The sequence below is a fragment of the Temnothorax americanus genome, unplaced genomic scaffold (assembly GCF_048541705.1).
Source record: "Temnothorax americanus isolate GAGA-0224 unplaced genomic scaffold, ASM4854170v1 Scaffold34, whole genome shotgun sequence".
In the NCBI taxonomy this organism is placed as follows: domain Eukaryota; kingdom Metazoa; phylum Arthropoda; class Insecta; order Hymenoptera; family Formicidae; genus Temnothorax; species Temnothorax americanus.
The window spans coordinates 2,010,433-2,033,986 of record NW_027509485.1 but is presented as its reverse complement, the minus strand read 5'-3'; the positions used below and the strand labels follow the sequence as shown (position 1 = coordinate 2,033,986).

Below are 23,554 nucleotides of genomic sequence, written 5' to 3'. Positions count from 1 at the left end.
GATAGGTACAGTAGACCCGCATTATTAGCTCGACAAATAATCCCCGCGGATTTCGCAGTGACAAATTATCTAGGACGCGAAGCAGTTTATTCAAATAGGTACACCGTGTCCGCTGATATTTGCGCATACACGTTATCCCAATTTCTACATAACAATTGCAAATTCGAATGGACAATCGAGATCTTTCTGCGCAGTCATGGGAGCGATTAATATTTCTATATTAATGCGTATTCCAGCTGGTGATTTTAGTGGCTTGTGATTTCATGGCATATACGCAGACATAATTTTAAGTACAGATAACTAACTGTATCTATCGGATTCACACAATTTATACATATATCGAATTGGTAAGCTAATATGTTATGTAATACATTTTGAATATACACAATATATTAATTGATATAATTTAACGCTTCATACACTGAAACCGAATCATAATCGTGGCTTGACGATGTAATCTAATTTCACAAAATAGATAGAAAAATTAAGCGGAAATATATTAAAATAATCTTTTAGAAAAGGGTTCGTAAATGAATTAAAAAATTTGCATTATTGTGAATTTACTCGACATATAAAATTTTAATTAGCGTATAAATAATTTCAAAAGCTGACGATAAAGAGAAACATAATGAAAATACTTCTGTATTGTGCGAATGATGTCTGCTTATGTTTCTTTGAATCATCGTATTCACGAGCGAATAATTTTTTTTTTAATCATTGAACGTCACACAATCTAATCGTTCAAATGGATTCATTAATTAAGACTAGAGTACTAATTAATTCGAACGTCGCTACAGACCTTCTCCCTTATCCCCAGCAATGTCGTCACCGCATCAGATAATTTTCCAAGCGGATGCACTAACGTTTGATTACAGTAGATCATTAAAAATCGTGGCTTACTTATTGAAGAATTCTTAACACACTTTCATCTTTATAATACACTATCCTAGTCTCATACGCCTTATCAGATATTAATTATTACGTAAATGTATAATATGTTCTTTCTTTAATCCGAATTAATTAAACAAGAATCGAAAGTACGATCTCGAACTTATAATAAATAAATTTTTACACTTTACAGAGTAGTTTTTTTATGCGCGGCATTAAATTACAAAAACAAGATTATAAAAGAAATTAAAGAAAAAATAGAAATTGGACAATGAAAAGTGACAATCGCCGCTTTTCTCGAAGAACTTGATAAAACTCGTACAAGAAAATAGCTCCGAGCAATTTCTCTAAATGTTCGAAAAGTTTTACGCAAGATAAACAATGGTGTTCTGCAGTTAGTAATATCTCTCGATACAAAGAAGATCGAGGAAAAGCACATCTTAGTAAAGGAGGATTTACGTGATTTCTTAGAAGTATTGTAAAACAATATGGTATATCTCCAATGATCAATTTTCTTTGACAAAAGAATTGCAACTTTTTTAATACGTTAACCGCGAGCATTTTTCTTTTATTACGATAAAAAAATCGATATTCAGCGGTCACCATTAGTCCAATGCCTCGAAGAAATCCATATCTTTAATATCATCCTTATTGGCGAAGATGGCGATTCGGAGAGACGGCCGGGAATGAAAGGAAGAAGGTTTGGGTTAGGACGAATGCTACATCAAAATTACACAGCCTTCGCCGAGACTTTTTCTCAATTTTGACCCTCGAAATAGCGGTTACGAGTTACGAGATACGACGTCGCAAGGTGCTGCCAATTTCTCGTGATCGGATGAGTCAGCAGTCACGCGCAAATGGTTATTCCTCTAATAACGGAATTCGTGGAATATTTCAAGCGTTAATATTTATTCATAAAGAAGAAACGAACGACGACAGCCGCGCAAAACGGAATTTCTGATGCACGTACTACCACAAATTAGCTATCACGGTAAGAAGCGTGTGCCTGGATTTGACTAATTATGCGCGCCTAATTCCGAACGGCATACGCCTTAATTGAGCAGATAAAAGAGACAAAGTTTGTCTTCGCGTTACATACAAAGAAATTGTACATAAGATCTAAACGGATGCTATATTCTCTCTTTGAATACACTAATCGTCAAAAGTTTACTATAGGTAAAACATTAGTACAGTAGTATAAATAAAAGCATTATACATTTGTATATAAAAATGACATAATAAATCCACGTGAAGTTCCTTCACGTAAGAAGATCAAGTTTACTTTCTCGTGTATATATTGCATATACCAATAAATATATAGAATATTCTGAAAAGCTGCCGCACATATATAAATATCGTAATAAAAATATTTCTTTGTATCTAGCGTTTGGAAATAATATATTTAAAGCATCATTGAATTTTTCCACGGCGAAAACTAATCTTTATGCTAATCTCTCCGATACAATCCGCGCGTGAGAGGAGGAATATTCGGAATTTATTTTCTGGCAAAAATATACTGAAGGGAGAGTGCATTGAATATAGCGTAAAAATAAATACATACTTCCTATCGAGCGTAAAAAAAGAGAATATTACTTAATCGTAATCATGGACGATAAATCCGATTTACTTTATACCCGTTTGCCTCATAATAATTTTCACAGAGGATTATATGACGGGAAAGAAGAGTGGCAAAGAGAGTATGTACGTGTATGTGTGTGCGCGCGTGTGTGTACATATGCATAGAGGAAGAATGGAAAGAAATAATAAGGAAAACGAGGTAGAACGAGACGCGAGGGAATTAACTCCCAATGCCGTTTTCTATTCGGTTTCGCGTCGCATTAAACACACCGACGTTTTAAAACGTATGTACGATGAGAAAACAGCCGTCTCGTACACCGACTTTCACATGTTCTGCTCTCGCCTATCTTTTTCTTGTTGCAGTCCATGCCTTTTTCTATCACATTTAAGCACAAATTTCCGAGCTGGAAATGCGCGTTGCGTTTCGGCGCAAACGCGATTTTGGCGAACCAGACGCTACGATAAAGAAGGTAAATTTCTTCGCTTCGAAAAGCAAGCGAGATAAAAATTGAGACAATCATAAAGTAATTACGATGAAAGAGATGAAGAATGACTAAGAGATAAAAAGATTTTTTTTAAATAAGAGAGATTTTTCTCCTTCTTTCCATGAAACGTTTATGAAACGTATTAGCAATTATGCCATGCGCCGTGTGGTAGTACCAGGGTATTATTGTTTTAGGCATTTTAATTTTTAGAGTGCCTGTCATAAAAAGAAATGAAATGAGATAAACGATGAAAATGATCAAATACGATGTACATGATATTGAGTAGCACAAAGATGTCAAATATTTATATGCGATATAAACTTAACTCAATTTCATATTGATTTACACATCTACATCACTGAAATTTATTACTCGAATCTCATTAAAATTATCTCATTCTTTTTTGACAATATTTTTCAATGCTTCCAAATTTTCCAAGTAATAAAATTACAATATATATCGTATATGCACTCGAGAGATTTTCGTATATTAATCTGAGACGTTGCATTAACAAAATCGTCAGTATATAGTCGCGAGCGTTTGAGGCGAGCATTTTCAGATGTCGCGAGTGGCGGATTATTAAATACGGCGATGCTCGAATTTTAATTTTGAGAGCAACTTTTCAACACCACCAAACGCACCCCAGTGACGGCCTTCACGGCCTGCTGTTGTCACTTGTCGTACTATCACCGTCCTTCCCGCTCCTCGTCGCGCAGCCGGTTTATGTTTATGCTTTATGGAAGTTTCATATTAAATTTATGATGTCGCTCGTCCCACGGAGTTTTATGATTTCGCGGCTGTAAACGCTCCTGGCAGATTTATGCTCGAAATTGGAATTAAAATCGGCGTGGTCGTACACCGCCATTACATTGCCAGCCGTTTATCGAGGATGTAAATTGTAAACGATGGTGGGTAGAGAGCTTACGGAAAGGCCCGGTATGATGGACATCGGCGGAGTAGAACAACCGCGAAGCCCTGTCCGACCAGAAAATAGCTCCTCGCTTATGAAGAGGATAATATGGCACGCCACGCTAGGTTCAAACATTTTGTCGCGGAACGTCAGCACTCTTGTTACGTCAGCACGGAAAAGGAATTTTAGCGTTTAAGCTTGAGAGAAGATAATTGTAGCAAATAAAGACAAAATTGCCTTGTCATCACGGCCGTTTACCCCAATGTCTAAGTAAGCGCAAAATGCGACGCGGTCGTATACTCTTGAATCGACAGTGTGCTATGCAGTATTCGAATACGAAATCGCCGTAACCTGAAAACAAGAGCATGACCAAAATATGCTCATATTTGCACAAAATATAACAAGGAGATGTTTTAGTGTGTATTTAATAATAATATATGTATGTATGTATATCAGAGCGTAATGCTTTCATTTATATAACGATAAATAATCTTTTCTTTTATCAGAAAAAGCTTTGGGATGTAGTGACTTGCATACTGTGTGTATTGCAGAAACATTTTGAATAAGTAGACATTGTAGATACACGCACATTCATATTATATAGACAATTGCTACAATCATTATTATTGCGAAACTGGTTTTTAAAATGGAAACTATTTTAATTATAATTATGATTTTGTAATAATTTTGTAATAACGTGCGATGCAAGTAGAATGTCAGATTATATTTAACTTGTAAATTAGATATGTTTTTAATTATTAGACGCGTTTTTTTTATATCCTGACAAAAGTCACAATATTGCTCATTAACTCTTTAATTTTTTCACAATTACTAGAAGACATGCTTGAAGCGCGCATTAATACTGTTCCAATTGCAGGGAAATGTTACATTTATCAGGTATAATATTTAAAATAAATTTAACCGAGAGCTGCGTTATTCAGCAATATGAATAGTTGGCGGGAAACAGGCGAATCCAGGCGTATAAAGCAGAAGTGGTTGGAGCACAAGAACGATGCTGATGAGTTTTAAAGCGCAGAAATTACCGTCGGCATTCGCCACCGAGTCTTTTATCCGATCTTTGTTCTACGAAGCATCACGGAGAGACATCGCGTGACCCAAATCTCAATTTAATTTTTAAATACGTTGGCATCCAGCTCTCGCGTTCGCTGTTTCACGCCGAGAACGTAAAAAAACGTTGCCGTTTCTTCGTTGGATTTCTCTCTTTATCCTTCTTTTTGTGGTTTGTTGAGCGCAATTCGGAACAGTGCGCACGATAAAGCGCAGTAACGAACAATGAAATGTTTATCAAGTGGCACTGCTACATGGAGTGTAGTTTGCGAGCGGATTTAAAAGTGCGCTACTGGGATGGCAGCGACTCGACTGATGTGGATAGCTCGAAAGAAACGCGATTTCGACGGGCGTAAAAAAAAATTCGTTACGAGCGGCCCGCTTTCGCATTCGTTACTTTGGCCGATGAAAAATTCGCTAAATAATTCAGTTCAGAAAGTGGCCGTGCGAAACTCTTGTTTATCGGCGCGAACGTAAATCTATATCTCGCCCGGTCGTTCTTCGCGTCGTCATGCCGCGCCGTGATTAATGCTTGCACCGCGCCGGCTATAGCAATAGTTTCGCAAAAGATTATCAATTTTGCCTTCGATGGTGCGCAAGGTGAACGGGCGCGTTTCCTCGCGACGACGATAAAACCGATTCAACGTGAGTAACTCCGGCGCGAGAACTTCCGAGGATCAGAGACCGCGTAAGACTCGAGAAAAGTCTCCGCAAACTCTGAGACGCTCGTAATTAATTAAACGCGTACTCCTCTTTTCCTTCCTTCCTGCCTGTCCCGTTCGCGTAGGAAAAGACGCATCGTATATTAGTAATCCCCCTTTTCATCAGCCGTCGTCCGCCAGACTAGCCGGACTCTTTTAACAAACGAGAGTGGAATACGGTAACAAATTTCGCATTTTCCAATTTATCACACGCCGTACGATTTACGATGAGCAGAGTAATTTATAGGGAAGACTGCAGTTTTTCTTACCGATTTGTCTAGCGCCGCGAAAGAAAAACTGTCGCGTTCAATCAGCGATCGAGTAGCTTTTGCATTGAAATGGAAAATTTATTCATTGCTGTTTTCCGGCGATACGGCGCTTAATACACGCAATGTCTAAGTAAATGGTCCGCGTGTAATATACGCAATTTTACGGCGTATTGAAAGATATGGGCACCGTAGAGATGAAACGACTAGAGTTTAAACCGCCTGCGCGTCTTTATATACGTCTCACGTGTGCCGATATGCACACGCGCACGTATATACGTGGACTTTATACTGAACCGGGAAAGTGCCTGCACCCGTACTAAGCAGTGCCAACAACAGCTACTGCCGATGGTATAGTTTAGTTATGCAAATAGTAAACTTCAAGCGAAGCAAGAAGGGATGGTTGTTTCCTCACGTACCATGGCACAACCCTTTCCCTAAAACCATTAGAATTCCTTTCAACTAGCCAAAATGTAAAATCAAAATGATTATTTTAATATCGGTAATTAACATCTAAAGATTTGACAAACATAAAACATGATATATATAAAATCAGATCGAAAAATAAAGATAAAAAAGTTGACTCAATCTATTGTGATAGATATATAATTAAGATAAATAAAAGTGACAAAAGTAATTTTAAAGATCATAAATTTGTGTTCTTCAGTTACCCGAAATTGTTCAATATGATATCAACTGAAAGTTGGTTTAGCAGACTCACGATTATTGGTTCGCAAAATCATTTCACATAATTATGTATCACAGGTATCGAAATTTCGTTAAAGAAGTTTCTTCAGCAATAGCAATTTAGGAAGCAGTCCTGGAGAAACCTAAACGCTTTTGGTACGGCGTACATAAAATAGGACAAAAAGCGATCGTGGTTGCGCCGGAATTGAACGCGATTTCGCCAAAGTGGAAAATAAGGGAGAAAGAGTGGTAAGAATAGCGGGATAGAAAAGATGAGGTTTGGAATGGTCGCCTTGTGTTATAGACAATGCGTAAGTGTACATTTGCGCGGGCGCACAGAATCGCGCACACACACACACACACACACGCCGCGGCCGGCTGAAAGTGCAAAGGGAAGGCGACAAGGGTAGCTTCGTACAGACGAAAAGAGGGGACCAGAGAAGAAAAGGAAGCGCGCGTAGTGCCTCATAGCTCCGACTGCAGTTTACTTTAAATCTCCCGGATGGTTCCTCGTCCGCCTTCCCAGTTTAAGATAAGCTACGGGAAACGCCCGGGAAACGGAAGTAATGGCTTACCAGATATTATCAACTGCTACAGGGCGTATCGTAAAGAGCTGCCGGGAGAGAGCCGCCTACACACACATATCCTACATCACTTTTAAGGCACTACTGTACCGAAACTAACAAGCGCCGTAAACTTTTCCGCGCGGCTTACCGCATTACGTGCTGGAATAAGCGGCTTATTGAATTCCGGAGCGCTCAACCAAAAGCTCTACCTTTACCCATCGCGCTACAAACTTTGTGCCATTTGTTGTACCGATTGCACGCTCTCCCCACTTTACTTTACCCATCTACACGCGTCAATGTTATCATCAATCTTAGCATCTTGACTTTGACGAGGATTTCATGTCATCATTGATGTCAGCCATTTTTCAAGAAATTAATGGTCTCTAGCTGTGATATATTACTACACGTGTACCTACTCCTTTAAACAATGTATTAATGCAAGTTGCGTTATATAAATATATAAGTGTGTGTATATAATTTGTTTCTTTTACACATATTGGAAGACAGTATAAAATTAACTTTGAATATAAAATTATTTGAATTGAAATTAATTATCGCGAATATATATGTCCAATTTTATCTGTTAATTTTATAACATCAAGCGCTAATTTTGTATATAATTTATACAAAGTTCTCGTTTAGTCAATAATAAGTCTGACAAGCTGAAAGTATATACGGTATTTTTCGAGAAACTAGACAAAAGATTAAGAAACGGTGAAAAGGGATCGTTCAAATGTCTACAAACAAATCACGGTACAAGTTCAATGGTTATTTAACAGGCACACGCGTTATCAGATTGTCTGACCTGCCGGAAACAGACTCGAAAGAGAGAAGTCACAAAGACGCGCAAAAGTAGGTGTTTGCCGAAGAACTTCCCATCTTTATTCCATCTGTAAAGGGAAACCTCTTCAACTTCAAACCGAGTCCGCGAATTATGATCTAAGATAAGAGACTCAAGTCTTCCTGGAAAGAGACCGGGAAGTATGATAAGAAATGAAATTCTAGCCGAGAACATTTAAGTTTTCGAAAGCGTTTTGTTTAAAATATAACAATAACACTTCCAGTATAAAATAATATATACAAAGTTAACCGCATTTTAAAGTCTTATACATTTCATCCGCGTAAGATAATTAGAAATAAGATTAAGATAAAAACGATAAATAAAGTAACGTACGTGAAATCAATTACAACTCAATTTAAATGTTACGTATCACGTGTTCTGGAGCCTAAACTCTCTCTATTTAGTTTTGTAATCGACCAAAAAGAAAACAGAATTTCTCGCACGATATTTCTCGTTAGGTCAGTAACCAACCAACGATGAATCTTGCCTTGTTTTACAGAAAAAATAGCGGTCAGGCCGGTCAGAGAAAGAGAGAAAGAGAGAAAGAGAGAGAGGGGGGGAGAAAGATAAGTATTTTCCAGACCACAAAATTCCAAACTAAATCCATTTCCAGTTTGCGCAGTGCTCTTTCTCGTCGACACTCGGACGTCCCCGGACGGTTACCAACTTCATAACAGCATCCCCAAATAATTAGAGCCCATTAAAACAATCGCGTAACACTTCAACCGAGTTAATTCGCCCCAAAATAATATTAGGCGAATGCAACGTAAGCAGCAGTTTTCCCACACTCAAAGTTTAGGCGATATACGCGCGGCTTGTATTACCCCGCACCTTATTAACAACGACCATTTCAAATCACAAATTACGAGTTAACTGTTTTCCAACAATTATTATACATAATTTAGATCACATTTGCGTCCACAATTTTAGCTCAACGTGCTAAAATTTTATTTTCATTAACAAAATAATGATTTAAATGGCATTATCTAATAGTCTAATGAAATGTATTGCGCGATACGTAAAATGCCTTTTTGTAAGAGAAAAATATATTTTGATACTACACATACGTGCTAGAATATCTAATATTCGCTTGTGAGGCATATATAACCAGAACGATTTGCAACATACTGAATGTCGGTTGAAAGGCCAGCTGGACTAAACTTTACCGAGAGTTACACAGACGGCCGTTAATCATGGTTCTTAATTGCTTTGTGCGGGCACCTACATTGAGCCGAACGAACAATTTAGAGTCTGCTCTATTGATTTATCAAATAAATCGTCGCATCGATTCGTTACCGAGATTACGACGTGAATACTTCTTTCTCGTCGCGAAAACAATTTAAACCTCGTTAGTAATCCGAATTTTCCACGATGAATTAAAGTCCGTCACCGCGACAGAGTTAAAGCGTACAGTAAAAATAGGATAATCTTCAGTTCATTAGTGAGCTGTTTATGTACTACATATATGAAACCTTTTCCAAAAATAGCATTCAGTTCTATCATACCGAGATATATTACTCTTCTTATTAGTGACGATGTAATATCATACCGCCGTATGAGATAAGTTTTTCTTAAATATATATAATCAATTTTTGTTGTAATAATTAAATCGCATATTAAGAGCTAACGTATATCTCTTCGCGACACACTTTTAAAAGTATTTAATTCAAACTGGCTCTTTCACTCGCAAAATCTTTACGTGAAATCTTCGCGCTCCGAGATTGCGACGAGATATATAGCCCGGCATTCGGAAGCATATAACCAATCTTAACTGTAGCGTCCGGCACGGTGAATAGAGTCGAGACGAAGCTGGAGGAGAGCCTTGAAAGCACTATCATGCCATCTCTCTGATGCGGCTAAGTAAACTCAAAAACCTTGGTCGAAGCTTTCAGGTCAACCGAATTTCTGTGCAGCGTCTCGCAAAGTTACGCGTCCTCGTGAAAAACCCCATTAATCGTGTGGCTGTCGCAAAGAAAGATCAGAACAGAGTATGCATACGGGGTACATCACACTAGCTGACGCAAAAGACCGAAAGTAAAGGGTAACGTTGTGCCAAGGGAGATGCTCGCTACCGTTGATGAAAACGAAGCACTCGGTATAGGACAGGACGACTTCCCGAAAGAAGAATATCATGCAGCGAATCTATTTGCCGTATCCTCATGTGACTGTGAAAGTACGTGATTAAAATGCTAGTCTCATTTTCTTTCAAACGGGTTCCATGTCCGTGCCACCATTGCTATCCGGACCCTCGTGCTTCTCATCCACGTCGCCTTCTGCGCATCCCCGCCTCGGTGTCCCTCTACGTTCAACGAGGTTCTGTTATCGTTCAACAGAAACGGAAAATGAAGTAGAGCAAACGGCGCAAAGGGAGATGGCAAATACGACAAGCTTTCCACCAGCCAGATGAGCAGAGTTCCATTCCAGCAAACCAAATGACGGATAAACGTTGCCACGTTGAATCGTCCTGGAGAGCTGACTGAGATTAGTCATTCCATGAATAAGCAGGTAAGACCGAACGACGGGAATCAGTGAAAGAATAAGCTACTTGTCCGGACGGGTGCCACTGAATACAGAGAAGGATATACAGTTGCAAGAAAAAATTGAAAAGTAGTCTATACGAAGTATGAATGATAAACGATAATTTTGTCGCTGAATAATCTAACCTAAAACGATCTATTTATATCATATTTATTCATTAGCGACTAAAAATATTATCTTACGTACATTCGAACTAAATTTGAAATACAATATATATCGTTATTTATATCAAAAGACACGTAAATATTTTATCTCTGATAATTCGAATATTATCTATATTCTATATCATGCTCTAAATTTTTTAGTTTGAAAATGCAATAATAAAAAATTTTTTAGTCTTATAAGAAAAGAAAACTTGTCCAGACAAAATAAATATTTCTCTAAAAAAAAAAAAAAAAAAACCCACCCAACAACTGAAGATAGTTGCGCGCAGCGAGCTAATTCGCGACGTTCGCGTTATCGCGAATAACCATTGCCCAATGCCCAGCACTGCCCAGCAGTCGACAAAGCGTACAAGAACTGAATATAAGAGTAGAAGAAAGAAAAGGAGTTCCGGAGCTTATGAAGGGATCCGTTATAAAAGTACTTCCGGCGTGTTGACATTACAGTCAGTTGACCCGGTTGGCTCAAAGAGAAACAGGCAGCTCTGATCGCCGCTCCTGATAACGGCAATAGAGTCTAGATTACCTCAGGGGTGCTCACATTTATCCGTCATTTACACAGAATATCGAGCTCGTGAAAGACCAGTCCTGGGATATGCAACGTAGAAGCATCTCTAACTCATCTTCAGTCGACACTGTAGTCAGAATTGAGCGGATGATCTCAAATGTATCTAGATGAATTCGAAAAGAGCTACGAAACTCTTGTCCTAAAGAAAGTAACCTATATTCCGCAAAAAATACTTCTAAGTAAATGAAAATTTGTATCTACGGACTTTTTATATTTAAATTTAATGTAATTAAATCTGATAATAAATATCATTGAAAATTACACAAAGATCATGGAACTATTGATTTTGATCTACTTATCAAATTAGAAAGATATGATATTTGGACAGTGTAAACAAATTCGAGCATATTGTTTAAAGGCACAAGTAAAATATTTGAAATCATTTCAGATATAATTCAAGTTTTCGCATGTTCCGTTCTCGATTCAAGAGTCAACGCCCGTCCATCGAACGTGGAACGGCAGAGTTTGGATTATCCGTCACTCGTCCGAACCTAAATCTTTACCCGACCCCAAAAGTTCCAACAAGATATAAAAGGTTACCCGGATGATGTATTGTGTGGGTATATGGTGCCGGCCGATAAAGATGTAATTGAAGTCTATGAGTGGCACAATGCTGCCCAGCGGCCATTGATCATCCGATCTAGATGGATACACCATTCTTCGCTATTCGTCCAATTACGCGCTTTAAACATAGCACCTCAGGCGTGTTCATAATCGAGAAACTTGCCGCTCTAACACCTGCTGTAAAAAATGTTTCCACTCTTATCACTTACTTAGTGAAATCATTTCCCACAACGTCGGCGTCGCAACCTTGATGACTCCGCAATCCTTCGTTCATCTCAGCGTTAAGATCGATTTTACTTGCGCGGGATGTTCTCTCTATACCTTGTTTTATTTCCGATTATTTTTCCGCACAGTCTAACCAGGCTGTAGCAGCGCAGCTTATCGCTGATTCATGTAGTTTTCTACGCGAAACGCTCACGTGGATTCGAAAAGCGTTGACGATTTATCACTGGTACGATAACATACCGCATATTTATCACAAGTTTGCGGGGAAATCCGCATGCCAAACTTTTGTTTAGCGTGTAATTAATTCGAGTTTAATAAAATGGAATTGTTTAAATTCTCTTCTCCTATACATCCTTACACTCCTTACGAATATATCTGGTTTCATTACTGCCTACATACATAACTTTGCGTCATATATTACTCTTATTCGACAATGTCTGTAAATTACTCTTCTACGTTACATATAAAATTGATCATCCGCATCATGAAAATCTCTTTTATCTTTTTCAAAATTAAAGTTCTGTTTCCGCATAGTTTTCTATTATCAATTTCTCACATACGTAAGTACTACAATTATAAAATAACGACAAAATTCCAGTCGGTATATCATTAATTATGTAACTTTTATAATAATACCATAATTTTCTATTCCAACGTTTTATAATCATAAAAAAAATGTTCTGAATTTTTAAAGCAAGACGTTTCCAAATATGATAGTATATATTCTATGTCATGTTAAAAAATAATAGAACCATGCACGTCTATCGAAATATATAACGAATAATACGAATCGAACTACATCCATTAAACATTTAACAGCGCAATCATCGATAGTTTCAAACTTTCGCATCTTCCTGCTTATACGATCGAGAGAGTTTACAATGTGCTTAGTCCCGTAGTGGAATTAACATAGTCATTTTGAAGTCAATCTGCGACCACTCGGTGCAAAATAGTTTGATATACCGTTCATGGCGCACAATGCACACTCGCGTGCCTTCCTGCTCGATCAAATCTCGACGTAAACTACCCCGACAACTGTTCTATCGAGAGAAAGGATTTTAGTGGTAGATCCAAGCGCGTGTTGGTACTCATGAGTGGTTCGGCCGATTGTCGGAAGCCGCATCCGGTTGGATGCTCGATCGAAGGATCCCCGCCATTCGGCGCGTAACGCGCCGCTTCCGGCCAGACAATGCAAAGATCATCAGGGCGGTTATTAGGCGGAGGATAGGCGGCATTCAATGGCAGAGTACTACCGATGCAGAACCGAATGTTAACGCGGTCTTCAGACTTTAGAATTCGCTGCGGCCAACGTCGAGTGTCACCTCCACCGCACACCGCACCGTACCGCAGCCACGTTCTGTATTGCCGAGAGAGCATTGGGCTTTCCTCTTGCGAAAACAAACGATACAATGGAGTCGGGCGAACCCACCGTTACGGAGGCAGTCCCGGCTCACCCGACAGACGGAGACGAAGGACCGAATTCCGTGGATCGAGGCTTTCGGAACAATAGGGAGTTGTCCGCGCTACCCCGTCCCGCCTGCGCTACTCTTCTGCGGATTACATAGAAAATGCCTGCTACGGTATACACGCCTGATAAATAGTTCCTTCCTCGCCTAATTCCATGGACGTCGACGTGCCCCTCCCCCCGCTCCGCCCCCTGTCGACGAACGAAACCCGAAATTCGCCTGCAATCGTTCCACGCGACTCGCTCGTATAGCGGCTTGAAAAAGTGCAGCCGCCACTCGAGGGGCCGCAAGTTCGCGAAACGGTGAGATTACACGACGACTAATAAATTGCGGTTTTACGGCCGCGGAACGAACGCGGCTGAAAGAGACTTACCGACAAAAATGGCACGGGTTTCTTACCGCCTTAATGCAATACACGGTTTAATACATACGATGGAGAGAATTAGGGCGACTCTCCTTGACTTGCTAGTGATAAAATTTAAATTTATTGCGGCTGCGACGCACTTTCCGACGTTAAACTCCGTATAAATTGCGCATTGCGCGCGCTATATGGTTTATTGTTCAGTAAAAATTTATATCGTAATTGGTAGTGATATAAAACAATAAATCAAGTATGCGCACAAGCTAAATCTAGCTGTCTCGCGATCGAAATCGTCGACTATAGAAAAAGCAATGATGCAAAATAGGTTTATGTATCACAATTTCTCATGTGATACAGTACTATCACTTGCAGAATCACAATTGAAAACGTTACCATAAAACGAATTCCGCCCCATTATCCACGAGTATCGATGTTATATTTTTTCCGAGTTTCGTCTCCGGGACATCGCGACTGTAGTGAAAGAAATCGCTGTGCGTTTTAGGTGGAGTCTACAGTCTACTATCGTAGGAAGATCGAGCTTCGTCGGGGCTTTGGACCGACATAAATTTTCGAAAGGTCACGCGGTATACAGTGGCCAATATCCTGAGAATCGAGTCGCGCGAGCACAAGCGGCAAGCTTGCGAAATGCCGTTTGCCGGCTGATTAATGGAGCAGACTTATGTACCGCAGGCTTCCATCTACTTCAGCATCGAGTGCCATTCGTTTGAACATTCATCCACTCCAGTATCTTCCTAATGCGCGTCGGCGGGAGGCTATAAGTTAAAAGGAGATAGGAGTAGACCGATAACGATGTCGACGGCGGTCGTCTGCAACGTGTTCGAAATAAACGCGCATCTCACTCGAGCTTCCCTTTGCGGCTCGAAATGAAAACAAGATTAAACTATAACCCGGATTGGAAAATATAACTTAAATATTGATAATTTAGAAATCCGAGAGTTTGCCGGAGTTATGTCTTACGCGGTTATAAATTATTAAATTGATTTGAGTGATATAATCGACAGGCCTTCTACAAAGAAAATCCCTCCTAATGGATTTATTCCCACGAGAGATACATCTGGTACAGATTAATTACAGGATTGATATACAGCGATGCTTCAATAAGCTCGAACACATCCAAGTTATTATTTTGCATATTTCACGGAAAGATTTTGCAGTTTATAGAAAAATTTATAGTAGATAACATAAAACTGATATTGTAGAGTGGATTTAAAACTGCAATTATTATTTTATAATCACTGTATGCAAACAAATAAATATGATATAAATTTATTACACATTTACATATATATATTAAATACATTTATTTTAAATATAAATTTATTTTTCTATTAAAATTCAATTTGCTTAAAATCTAGAAAAAATGGAGATTTATTATTTATATATCCAACAAATATTTTCTCTCGCTTATAATTTTACAACTTTTATTGTTTTGACATTTTTGCATTTGACATTTTTTCTGTGTGTTGTATAAGATATCAATTAATACAAAATTTTAAATTTTTAATTTGTCATTTTCAACTAAATATCCTATAGTTTATATCATAAATAAAACGATATTGTTTTACTCATGATAAAAAAATATCGCAGCACACAAATAAATGTAATAACTAAGAAACAGAACACACATAACTCGAGCTTAACTCTTGTTCTGGATAACTAGATATCTGTTAGAAAGCGAATAATTTGAAACTCCTTTCCGCATTCCATTCGCTGACTCTTTTTATTCGAAGGGGCGAATTGGATAGTTTAAAAGCGCACCTAAGGAAATGGAACAAAATTGCAGATAAGAAACAGGCGGGAAACGTCCTGTCCCAGCGCGATTCTCAAAGAGAACGCTAAGAAATTAGGAAAATTTTAAGCCGGTGATAATTTCGTAAGAATGCTTTCTCTTCACGCGCCAGCTTTGATCTTAAATTAAATCACGACACCAATTTTATAAAGGCACATAATTGCGATAATAGAACGAATCAAAAGTTCGAAATATGTGCATGAGACACTTTGATTAGTGCACGAGTATACAGCACATGGCGTAGTTTTAAATGTAATTGCATTCCTTATTCCTTTTTGATAGATGCCGTATACGAGATGCCGTAAAATTTAATTGTTCTAAATGTGATGTACATAATTTCGTTTCTTCGACAGGTCAATTTGAAAATAGACTTGCAAATATGAATTTTATTTCAGAAAAAAAGTGTGATAGGCTTACAGAAATGGAGCAATTATATTGGAGGAAAAGAGCAAGAGTTTCCGAAGAAAATCACCAGGAAAGCTTTGCTCGTTCGTGCGATCGGCGACCTCGTACTATCGGAAGGTCAGTAATTGGCTGTTACATTTTAAACAACCGACCGCGTGCGCTTTAATTTACTTTTATTTCCGCCCGGGGAATTTTCGTTCCTGCTTTCACGAAGGTTTATAACTGGACCCTACCTCCGCCCGACATTGGCTACACCATGTGAAAAAAAAAGACTTTATAGTGTACTGCTTCCATTCGTCGTTCTTTTACTCTCGATCCCGTGAAGCTGCCACAGCTGCTTAGGGAATTTTAAGTAGTATCACGAAGCGTGTGAAATATCTGTCTTTATAACGCCAAATTATATTTCTTTTAATTTAGAAGCATAATATATACATATAGCTTTTATATTATTCTTTAATTATCATTTCATTGCATTTAGTGATATCCTGAGCTCTAAATACTGCAAATATTGGATTTATTCAATTTATTAAAAATTTTAGAATAAGTTTTACGATTATTAATAAATGGCAAAACGTATTTAAAAAAATTAGATCATAACTTTCACTGGTAAACAGGAAAACAGTTTTATAAATATAAAACACAAAAAGTTCTGTCTAAAGTAATTTTGGCATTTGTAACTATACAACGTAAGAGGAAAAGTCTGTCGACATTTCGACGCATCGTTGGCCACGTGAAAGTTGGAATATAATCACGCTGTTGGTGTAGCGCAGAAAAAGGTAATAAGACAATAAAAAATTTTGGATGATAAGACGGGAATGTTACGCGTATGAAGGGTTGCTTTTTTTCAAGTACGTCAAAAAATATCCGACCGGACGGCGATAAGCCGCTATTTACGTTTGCCCCGACTAACTTACTATTCGTGTCACAGACGTGTTATTCGCAGATAAGCGCGCGAGATAGCACGCTAAACTAGAACCGTATTCGAGGAACTCGCTCAAAAATAGGTAGGTATCGTAACGATACTTCGGAAGAATCCCAGTGCGCGAATAAAACTGATAGCGAACGTCGGAGCAAACGCAGGCCGCCATTCCTTTTTACCGCATGGAGCTTAACCGATGCTGCAACCTCCATATCCCGGAATAGCTGGAAATAGGGCGAGAGGAAAGACGCGGTAAAGAGAGAGAGAGAGGGGGGGGGAGAGAGAGAGAGAGAGAGAGAGAGAGAGAGAGAGAGAGAGAGAGAGAGAGAGAGAGAGAGAGAGAGAGAGAGAGAGAGAGAGAGAGAGAGAGAAAGAGAAGGGGGACGACGGAGCTAATTGGGAGCCATCCCCCATAAATATTAATTGAGTTTCCATCGGCTTCGTCGCGCGCGAGGGCACAGAGATTTCGAACGGCGGCGGCGCGGCGTGTCGTTCGGCAGAAAACGAAAATCCGCAGGCCGCAAAGGCCATAAATCCTCAAGTTTCTGCAGCTGTCTCCGCCAACCGGAGAAGTGACGAAGAGAAGGGAAATCGGCTGGGGAGGGTTGATGGCCCGCTGTTACACCCCGCGACCACCGTATAACCGTATCTTATCCCTCCGTTCTCTATTATGTTACACGCGGCACGCTGCGCTGGATTATCCGAGAAAGTCCCGTCTCTGTGTGCCTGTTCTAGACACCGTAACGCGATGCGTGCTCATACGTAGCTCGCCTGTGTGAGTTTGCAAGCCGACATATCAACCCCGCGAATATATCTTCCCAATTTCTCGCCCGCGCGTAATCAAGCATACGGCACCTTCCGCGCCGCTTTATAAACATCGCCTGTTCCGCATCAGCACCTGCGCCGAAATGTGCGAAACTCGAAAATAATTCCCGAAAAAAGCAGAATAATAGCCCGGATAAAACAGAAATTATTATATAGTGCTCTAACGATAGGCTTGTCTAATGACAAATAGATTATAGTGAAAATAGATTATAATTCTCGAATACATTTGCCGAATACAAATCAAATAATAATATTGTCGTTATAAATAAAAAATTGTGCTTTCGTTAAAAATGCACTAATAGAAATTAAACAATGATCTCTAATATTAATTATAGTACCGAAATTATAATGCTATCATAATGCACTCACTTCGCTCGAGAGATTTACACAATTATATTATTTTGAGGTTTTTGTAGAGGAGATTGTATTTTGCTAATAAATCATTTTGCTTGTCATAGTATCATAATAAATGACATTAATAATAATAATAAATCTATAATATACTTTTGCTCTTAGAACTCATCACTGTGTAAAAATATGCAAGATGTTTCACAAACATCATATACATAGTACTTTAACTTTAATATTATTATATAATTTATACTTTTGCTTTTCAGAACTCATTACTGTGTAAAAATATGCAGAATGTTGTACAAGCATCGTATAGTACTTTAACAAATACACTGAGGATTAATTAAATTAATTATTAAAAAATATAAAATCTTAATACAAAAAGATCAAAATAATTTTCCAGTTAAAAGCATCGATTATAAATATGCATATTTGTGTAACCAATTTGTCGACTTTTGATTCTTGAGATTTTTAGTTACGATAATATTGCTTTTTACAAAATTGCGGAAAAAATTCCAAATTGATATTTTATTTAAAATTTCACTAAAAAGAAAAAAATTTGCGTGAAAAATAAAACTTGCTATTAGTCACTACTTCAATTTGCCGATAACAAATGATTGCTATAATATATGTAATGTCCAGAAATAGAAAATAAAAAGACAAAATCGAGCTGAAAATCAACATTATCCGAACTGTCGAAACCAATAACGGATGACAGATCGACACACGTGTACGTTATATTCTCAGAACACAAAATGTATGCGATACAAATGTATGCAATGCCGTTAGGCAATTTGACTTCGTATAACCGGTATAACTTAGAAATTACTACGCATCGATTAGATATTCTGATTCTAGGATATTCGACTTTAACTAATATGCCATTATTATTCAATTGTCGCGATTTTCATCATGCATATTACACAAATCACGAACTTCTTCCTTCTTCTATTTTCATATTTTATAAAATAAATTTACATAAGTATCTATGTGTATGTATTTTTGTATTTTTCATCACTTCTTCAATTAATTTTGATAGCAAATCATGAATAATAAATAATAATAAACGAATATGCAAAAACTTTCAAGTAATTTTTTATGAAAATTTTCTTTATATTTATTTTTTTTCTCTGAATTTTCTTCTTGTATGAAATCTATCATTGCTCATCAATAAAGAAAAGAATTTAATATATGTTCTAATCTATAACTCATCTTAATTCTATTCACAGATTCTATTCCACAGATCAAATAGACCTCTGACATATTTACTCACATTATTCTTTCACAATTTCTTGATTCTTTTTGAGCATTTTTTAATTTTATGCATACATGTTATATACATATCCAATAAAATTTTTCATGGATCCATCACCTCAAAATTAAGGAAAACTTATAACTCACCGGACTGCGGTGCGCAGCAGCGGAGTTGTAACAGCTACGTTCATCTGTAACATGCACAAATAATAAATAATATAAGTAAAATAATAAATTCCGATTTGCGCAATTTTTATTTTAGTTAATTAAAATTCTTGAAATAAGAGAGAGAAATATTTAATACTAACAATATATAATACTGTAATCTTAAAATAATATATAATATACCATAATCTCAAACAATTAAAATGTCTCAATCATCTATAAGACCCAAGACATCACGGTTGCATTATATTACAGTATGACACAGTGTACTGCACTACTGCATTACCGCAAGAATAACAATGAATCTCACACATAATTAAAAAATAGCAAATAAAATAAGTCATAACATTCTTACCTAAGGGTTGCTCCGCCGTCGCCAGATGCCACCTTGGCCTCCTCCTCCTCTCTCATCCCTCTGCGGTCCCACATCCATATAGCACATCACAAAACACTCACTGACTCACTCGTTTTTTTGTTCTTTAGTTGGTTAGAGCTCCGGAACACAGAATCGATGCGCAGCAGCGGAGTTGCTCAGCTACATTAATCTGTAAAATGCAAATATATCCAAATTAGAATAGCGTACAAAATAATGAATATTAAATTAATCGCGCATTTTTTATTTTTATCGTTTAAAACTTTCGTCCCTCTGCGACTGCATATCTACGGCAAATCATAAAACACTCACTCGCGAGTCACGCATAACAGCAATCACCGCATACGACGATCGCCCGGCACTTTGCAGGATACTCCCGATATCAATGGCACGCGATGCGTTCCGACATACCACGGCGAGAGGATCGTGCGAGATGTGTGGTCGTGCATAACTATCAATTCGTTCGGCACTCGGCACTCTCGGAAGTCGCACGAAACAACGCAACGGACGACAACTTCTGCCAGCGACTATATTCGGAAATCGCGCAGATAATTTCACGCGTCATGCACCTATCTCGCGGCGAGACTATGTCCATTATTAAAATAACAGTGTTCGCGCTCGCGTTTTAGGACATTTACCATCCCGTGTTACGTTACACGTGATTACGATCGTTACATATTATGCGCGCTATGTTGTACGAGAATAAATATACGAGCTATAAGGCGAGTGGAGTTTTCCCGCGGGACGCGACGTTGCCGAAGTTCCGCCGTAACAACGGTCGTCGATCGTTCGCGCAATGGATTTTCGAGCAAACGTGTCTCGTGGAATACGCGTTTCAGGAAAAAGTCGACGCGCCAGAGCCCAATGTGCTCTGTGTGGCCAACAAAGTGCGAAACAGAGAATTAATTGGTGTTATATTTACTGATTGGACGGATACCGCGCCGCCGCTCGTCCCGGTCGTCCCGGAGCCTGCACTCGCTGCAGTCGCTGCGTCGCGGGCGTTCTGAAAACCACCGAAAAGTAGCAAGCGACAACTTCACAGCGCGACACGATGCGAATTGCGAGTCAATAGCGAATTCGGGCGCGCTTGCACTAGCGCACGCTGAATGCGCGCATTAAGGCTTGTTTATAATTCGTTCTTATATTTAAAGTCGCTTAAATATACACGTTCAAAAACTTTTTAGTGAATAAAACAATCCGTGTAGATGCTTACAGATCAATTTACTGGCTAAAGTATTTAAAGAGATATTTAAGACGATCTGTAAATAAGAATTACCTAGGAATAAGCCTTATATAGGGCGTACTCGCGCGGTGTGCACCAGTGCAAGCGGCCGTATTCGCTATCAAATTAATGATCGAAGAACAATGAAATACCCAAAAATATACCGAAATTCAGAACGCGTAAACTCTGCGAAATATAATTAAGTTATTGATCGCGTTGTTACTCTTTAATCTATTAATATCATTTAATACAGTCTATACGTTACACCTTTCCGTTGTATGGAGAATCACTTGTCCCGGCAAATCGTGCACTTTCGTATCCTCGATTTGAAAAACGATAGACAGATTACCTTCTAAAAGACGGCGGTACGTGCGGAGCGTGAGATACATTCGAAATTTCGAATCTGATCGCTATAAAGAAATCTTCGGACTGTCGCCCGAAATGTCGCGAGGAAACCATTGCATTTGCGATTTCCATTCCCCGGTCGCCTCGTTTTCTCTCCGTCGAATCATTATCGTATCGCGCGAGCTGTAAGGCCGGTTCTACAATCAGTCGTATGTCGGAACGCAGTCGATGGTGCAATGAGGAAAATTCACGCTCGAAAAAGAAATTTTCTCATTGGACCATCGGTTGCGTTCCGAAATCCGACTACGGCATACTTACTACTGATTGTAGAACCGGCCTAAGTACTATAGCACATCCCCTTCGCAAAGTGAGGCGCTAATAACACGTGCAGACTGCAGACTGCAAGCTCGGCTCCTCGAAATAATAGAAAATGAAAGAAACGAGGAAAGAAACGCCGGGAGTCCTCGGACGCCTTGTTTACGATGTTTTTTTTCGTAACGGTAACTGACCAACGCTCGCCGCGCGACGCGTGCCGATGCTGATTGTTTTATATAGAAGCACCCCAGCTGTGTTTACGCGTTTGCTCCCCCCTCCCCTCCGGCTCCAAGAGACTCGAGGCAGGCGAGGCAGCTAGTCAGCGTCGTATATCACATCGCGCGTCGCCGCGGTCGCGGTCTTACCTCTTTCTCGCGCTACGATTACGATAGCAAATGAAGTATACGCCGAGCGCGATCCCGTGCGAACAATTATAGCCGCTCGCGAACGTGAAGGCTCTTATTTAAGTGCGTTATTCATCGAGTATCAAAGATAGAGAAATAGATAGCGGAAGCTCGATTCTTGAATTCATTCGCAAGAGAAACGTATGCGCGAATGTTCTTACGGAAAAGTGTTGCAAGTCGATTGGCTGTCGCACACTGCACAGCTTTTAACCAATCATCTTGCGGTATGTTTCTGTAAGCATTTTCGCCTTACGTTTCTCGCTTGCGAATGAAAATTCAAGAATCGAGCCCCAGAATGAATTGCGAGATATTTCGCTCGCGGCACTTCAGGGCGATAATCATCTCTTTAATGCTCGGATTCGATTAACATTTACAAATCCCTCTATACACTTTTCGCATATTCGAGCGTGATTCATCGTCTATTTTCAAATCGAAAACGCGTACAGTAACGGACACGGCGGTATATATCGGTCGTTAACGTATATTAATAATATTAACGTGATTAAAAAAACGTATAATTAACGGGATTTGTGTGCTCAAAATATATTACGGGCAGGTAATTATACAAATTCTATTGATTATAAATTCTCCGCGTCGCGTCGTAATTAACCGTCAATTTGATTCGCGCCGTGTCGCGAAGTTGCCGCGAGTCAAGTGGTCGGCGTCGCCGGTCGCCGCTATATATATGTTAGTTTTCGGAACGACGCGACACGCAACGGATCGACTCCGGGCTCCGGGACGAGCGGCGGCGTCGCGGTATCGTCTAATTAGTGAATGTAACGCCAATTAATCCCACAATTCGCACTTTTTTGACCGTACAGAGCATATTCGGCTCTGGCGCGTCTACTTTTTCCTGAAAAGCGTATTCCACGAGATCCATTCGATCGAAAATCCATCGCGCGATCGGTCGACGAGCGTTTATAGGCGTAACTCCGGCGACGACGTCGCGTCCCGCGGGGGAGCACCTTCTCGCCTTAGAGCTCGTACATTTATTCTCGTATAACGTATATAGCGTACGTAATATGTAACGATCGTAGTCATGTGCGCAACGTAACACGGGATGGTAATTGTCCTAAAACGCGAGCGCGGACGCTGTTATTTTAGTAATAGACGCGATCTCGCCGCGATAGGTGGAGCGTGAAGTTATCTGCGCGATCTCTCCGAATAGTCGCCGGGGCTGATGGCATAGTTCGAAGTTCGTCCGTTGCGTTGTTTCGTGCGACTTCCGAGAGTGCCGAACGAATCGTAAATCGTAACTGCGTGCATGACCGCACACCGCACATCTCGCATTTA

General features: G+C 39.2%; 1 long non-coding RNA gene across 1 annotated transcript in view; it reads right to left on the bottom strand.

The window, feature by feature from the left end:
- Window positions 1-20,944, bottom strand: part of LOC143901497 (uncharacterized) — a 155,106-nt gene extending 134,162 nt beyond the window's left edge. The window contains exons 1-3 of the long non-coding RNA XR_013258099.1: window positions 20,898-20,944; window positions 19,958-20,147; window positions 19,585-19,628 (exon numbers count right to left, since the gene is read on the bottom strand). This is a non-coding gene — a long non-coding RNA (uncharacterized LOC143901497). The remainder of the gene's footprint in view (window positions 1-19,584; window positions 19,629-19,957; window positions 20,148-20,897) is intronic.
- Between the last annotated feature and the right edge of the window lie 2,610 nt (window positions 20,945-23,554).